The sequence below is a fragment of the Sinocyclocheilus rhinocerous genome, unplaced genomic scaffold (genome assembly GCF_001515625.1).
Source record: "Sinocyclocheilus rhinocerous isolate Xijiao unplaced genomic scaffold, SAMN03320098_v1.1 scaffold865, whole genome shotgun sequence".
Lineage (NCBI taxonomy): Eukaryota > Metazoa > Chordata > Actinopteri > Cypriniformes > Cyprinidae > Sinocyclocheilus > Sinocyclocheilus rhinocerous.
Genome location: NW_015646167.1, coordinates 89855 through 95854, shown reverse-complemented (window position 1 = coordinate 95854; position 6000 = coordinate 89855). Strand labels below are relative to the sequence as shown.

Below are 6000 nucleotides of genomic sequence, written 5' to 3'. Positions count from 1 at the left end.
TGTACTTCCCTCTTTAGTCCTCAATTTTAATTTTTCTGAACATTTATGTGATTGTTGTCAACACTTTTCTTAATGCTTCATTTTAGTTCAGAAAATAAATACTCTAAAAAACACTTCTGACAAAGACATGTTGTTGTTTTTCGTTGTGGCTCTCTCTCTGTTCACTTTCCCTCTCAGCCTACCGAGAGAACAATATGTGTTTTTCCCATGTGACAGAACAGTATGTTGGCCCCCTCTGCCTCACAGTGAGGAGAATTTCAAACAGTCCCGGGGCAGCAGGGTCATAGGGATTACCAATAATTCTCTCTACTGGGAAGCTGTCTTCTTCTATCTAACCAGTTAAAACAGTTATTACTCCAGTCTTCAGTGTCACAAGATCCTTCAGAAATCATTTTAGTAGTCGAAAATACAGTTTTTTATTTTATTTTCAATATTTTTAATATTCAATACAATATCCTGTACATACAACTGTCTACTGTCTATTGTTATATACCTGTACATACAATTGTCGATTTGTATATTTTTATTCCTTATTTACTTGTTCTATTTTTTTATTTATTTTTATTTTTTATTATCTGTGTTTTTTGTTCTGTCACTGTCATTCTGTTACACTGTGGAAGCTTCTGTCACGAAAACAAATTCCTCGTATGTGTAAACATACCTGGCAATAAAGCTCATTCTGATTCTGATTCTGATTCTGATTCAATATTTTAAGGAAACCATGATGATTTTTTCAGGATACTTTGATGCATAGAAAGTTTAAAAGAACAGCATTTATTTGATATAGAAATCTTTTTTTAACATTATAAAGGTCTTTATTGTCACTTTTGATCAATGTGTTCTTGCTAAATAAATATTAAGTGTTATTTTCTTTAAAAAAAAAAAAAAACACTTACTGACCCCAAACTTTTGAACGTACATGTGAATTAGGTCAACCAACAGACATCTGCCTAAATTGACCAGATTAATTCACACAGCCTCAATAGGTCCTTATGACAGCATCATTTTATACTTTTGTGTCAAAAAAATAAAAAATAAAAAATATATATTAAACCATTCTTTGTCTCTATATCCTCTAAATAAACAAGGGGAAAAGGTTTTAGACGATCTTAAAAAAATTCCCTCTAACTTTTTTTTTTTTTTTTTACATTTTAAAGAAAAGCCAAACAAGTTGTTTATTTTCTATGCATTAAAAAAGCTGGTATTCAATTAAACCTGTTTAAACATTTCTGACCATTCTTATGTCTTTTGTAGACTGCAGAGTGTATAGTGCTCTCTAGTGGGGACTGAGATGATGTTGTGACTGAAATGGCCTTCAGAAGCAGCTAACTCCTCATGTACAGCGCAGTTCACATGACAGTTCACACTTTAATTCTTCATAGTTGGTATCAATCCTAAATTTAGATTTTAAAAAATTAAATTAAATTTTAGGGCAGTGCATTCAGTTCTTTTGCAGGTGAGCTGGGGTGAACGCTAAAGGCAAGAGCTCTCTGAGACTGGTCTTCCTATAATTCCATCTGGCTTAGTGAGGTAAATGTCCCATTCTGTGCCAAACTAACACAACACAGGGTTGGAGAAAAAAAAAGAGCAAGTGAGAGAAAAGGATTTTAAAAAACTGAGATAAATGAAAAAATTTTCAAAAGTAATGACTGTCATTATATGTGATAAAATAAGTAGCCATACCTCCATTAATACCTGTCGACAAGCACCGCAGGGTCCCACAAAACTATCTTTGATATCACTGTTGGTGAGATGAAAGGATTCTTTAACATACTGAATATATTTTCTGTTCAGTAAGTCAGCCTGTATTCGGAATATATGATATACCATGTGACAGCTATGGCTGTAAATCTTCGGTAGCCTTCTGCGACCGCTCTCTGTATCGCAGTTCTCTCCGCACATACAGTAAGGCCAGGAGGCATTCTCAACATTACAGCCTAAAACATATAATGGAAGTCATGAACACTCTGACAGCATAAGATGATAAAGTGCTGACTATGGCAGATAAAATGCTGTGGAATCATGTTGCTTCAGTCAAACAAAATGAAATAATCAGGTGCATCCGCCTATAATGGCACCCCCTGTCGTCAAAACGGCAGCGCCGACTGGAAACCCGCTGTACGAACAGTAAGCCATTTCCCGTGCCTGCAAGCATTTTGCCACTAGTTCCGCAACTTATTCACAATAGTTAAGCCCGTTCATGATGAAACAACAAAAGAAAGAACAAAACAAAGGGACAAAATAAAAAGCGCATCAATATACAACTATGATACCACTGCCACGCTCTTTTATTTACAGAAATATATCTTACGACAAAACTAGCAATATACACAACCCAGCATGCCTTCATTGCTATTATCATTCCATAATCCTGTGGTTATGCAGTAGGCTAGTTCCAGGTCCTTGTGAGAACATTTTAATGTTTGTTGTTTTCACAGAAGTTTGACACCAAAAAAGTACACGCTATTGAAATTTAAACCAATAAATATATTAATTTAAAATAAATACACTCTTCTGTATTAACCTCATGTCTTTGTTACTGTTTTAGTCACAGAACTATAATAAAACACATAGGCCTACTATAGAAAATTAAACCAATACATAATTTAGTTTAAAATAAATACAATCTTCTACCTCCGCTTCAAAGTTTGTCTTGTTACAAACTTCTTAAAGAACATTTTGCAGTTGTTTTCATTGTCAAAAGAGATGCAGAAGACACTCAAAATTCACTAGCGAAACTTTCCAAAGAGTCTCCAGTATTACTGCCCCCTAGAGGAAGATACTGCAGTTGTTTTGACTGAGTTTTATAAATTCAAACCTTTAAAATTCATTTAAAATCAATACAGTCTTCTATTTCAACTTCAAAAGGTGTGTCTTGTTACTGGATCCTAGAAGTCATGCAAGTTTTACTGTCATTTGTAAATCAGGATACATACAATTAAACAAGGAGAACTCTTAGTGGTAAGATAAAATGTTTTATGTTGAAACATTTATGTTAAAATGTTGAATACGGGCCCTGATTCACCTCTGCCTGATTTCTATGTTAATCCTATGTTGATCCTTAATCCTAGTATTGAGTCTAACATGAAAGAGCAACTATATTAGCCCTTTTATATACATTTCCCACTTGAATGTCTTCCTAAAACCATGTTCCAGGTGAGGCTCAAACGCACATCCTCGGCATTGCTCTTCCTTGTACTGCTTTATAAGTACCACATGTTAACCTAGTGCACCACTGGAGTTGCAACATCAGAACTGGGCTACTAAGCTTGAATACAAAAACCCAAAATCGAGGCTTACTTGATGAGAAATTTGAGCACATGCTACATAATGCCTGCCTTAATTAAAGATTGCTAGTTTATGTTAAGGACAAGCCTTGAACTCTCTTCTCACTAGAACGTCTTTTGAATCCTAAAACCATGCTCCAGTTCAGTCTCAGACTCACAACTTCAGCATCGCCCTGATCTATACTGCCTTAAAGGGGTCATATGATGTGATTTCAAGTTTTCCTTTCTCTTTGGAGTGTTACAAGTTGATTGTGCATAGATAAGATCCCTGAAGTTGCAAAGACTAAAGTCTCAAAACCAAAGAGATATTCTTTATCAAAGTTAAGACTCTGCCACGCCCCCCTAAAACGGCTCGTTCTAACACGCCCCCACATATCTACCTCACTATGTGGAAATATTAGCATAATGCCGCCCAAATGTGCACGCAAAGAAAGAAGGCGTGGTTTCAGTAACCGCAGTTAGTGTTGAAGCAGCCATGTCAGGGAGACGCTGTGTGTTTCTAGGCGAAAGCAAAAGCACTTTATTTGGCCTTCCGAAAGTAGATGCATTTAGGAATCTTTAAGATTACTTACAACAGTAAGTAATTTTATGGACGACCGTTTCGTGAACCTAGGAGAGCAGGTAATTCTGACTTTGCTATGACAATCTGGCGCTTCTGAATCAGCTACTGTTTTGTTATTAGTTTAAGTATTTGCTATTGACTGTTCAAATGTGGAGTTTTGCGCATCGTGTGGGTGTGTGTGTGTGAGAAAGAGAGAGACAGGGTCACATCACAGTGGAGTCAGCTGTTCGTGCCGTGGCTTGTGTACTGCAATACCAGCTTCATCACTGTGTCTGTCACGCGACTCTGTTCCCCTTTCGGGCTCTGTCTTTACATTTATTTTGAAAGATGAAACTCGCGATTATGGTAAGGGGCGTTACATTTCCGACGAGTGCTTGTGGTGTTCGGCCAATCACCTGTGTGCATGTGCTAGTGTCTGGAACAGCATTTTTCTCTGGTCAGCATGCTGGATCAGCTCCTCCTGGTTCAAACACAATGGTTCAGAGACGCCACCAGTGAAATCAACTAGGGCTTCGGCTGTATTACCTCCCTCTAAAGCCTCATAACATCCATTTAGCCTAAAAAGGCACAGACAGAGATCATTTGATTTTGAAATAAAATAACTTGTTCTACTTTTTGTAGACATACTTTCAGATCTCAAAACGTTCTATTCCACCACATAATTTATTGAAATGATTTTGTCTTATTTGACAAGCATCTCACTTGGCATCATAAGCTTTATATATATATATATACTCTGACCTTCTTCCAGAGTGAGGATTCTGCTGCCAAACATGATGTGGCTGCCACCATCCAGCAGTTACCCAGACTGCCTTGGTGCAGATCTCTTGTGCTGATTCCATCCACAAATAGTCGAGGGTCTTTACACAGTTCCTGAGTGTAAGACAGAAGACCCTTAAATAATTTGTATGTGTTTATGGCTACATCTACACATTTCATCAAATAAACATTTCAGATTAATATAATCAAATTTTTTTTTCAAAACATAGATATTTTCAATTCACAACAAACATACACACACAAAAAAACATTTAATGCTTTAATGACATAATTTGTCTAAAGTTTCAAATTTTCCTTGAAATTTTAGAATATTGCTGCTTTAATTGGCTATTTGATTAGCATATCACATGTAAATGTAGCATAATATGTTGGCAATCTCCCTCATTAGAAGCCATACACGCACTCTTCGAGGAATCATCGGCCGTCAGAAAGGCCTTTAATTAAACATATCTCTTATGCTGCTGACTGTGCAGCCACATTTAGAATTACAAGAGTCACCAGGAAGGATCCACTCACTGATACAAGGGTCAGAAACTACTGGCCTGCCACCAGACTGTATGTACAGTAACATCAGACTGTACTGTAATTAGGGAGCAAACTCTTTTAAAGAAAGAAATACTTTTAATATATTTTTCCATTATTGTGGTGTGATACTTTTAGCACCAACAAAATCTTTAAGGCCATCTACATGATAATATACTCCTAAAAATTGACAACATTAACTATTAACACAAACACATTTAAATTGGAAACAGTCCACTGTCAGTTTCTCTTACCCTGGGTCTCTTCCATGTCAGTCCTGGAGGGGGCGTGCTTTTGTAGAACAGTGACTCAGCTGAAGGAGGAAAGAATGGATCTTGGAACAGAGCCCCTCGCCTCAGACATGATCTCTTCAGCTTATGATAACACTGACCTTGAAACTTGCACACTTTCTCTGGCATACTGCAAAGGGGAGAAGCAGAAAGAAGCTGGGGGGGGGGGGAGAGAAAGGGAAATTACAGAAGAAAAGGGGTAGACAAAGGAAGAGAAATATTAATATGCTGAGGGAGAAGACGGGGGAAATGGATTCATTAGAGTTAAATAAAATGCAATAAAAATATGGGAGAATTAAAAGTATGAAATATGTAAAATTTAATTTACATATAGTGCAACCTTTGTGTATACACACACACACACACACAGTAGGTATAGAAAAGAATCACTCCTTTAAAATAATTAAATTTTTTTGCTTTGCAGCCTGAAATGAAGACAGACACAATTTTTTGTTTTATCCAGCTGTATTTACTCAGTGCAACTTATACTATCCAAGTAAAAGATAACACCAACATGACAAAAACATTTTTTAATAAAAAAAACAGAATCACTGAGCTG

General features: G+C 36.5%; 1 pseudogene; it reads right to left on the bottom strand.

Annotated features, from left to right (window-relative positions):
- Positions 1-1441: 1441 nt before the first annotated feature.
- Positions 1442-4624, bottom strand: LOC107707043 (cytidine deaminase-like; annotated as a pseudogene).
- Positions 4625-6000: the final 1376 nt, after the last annotated feature.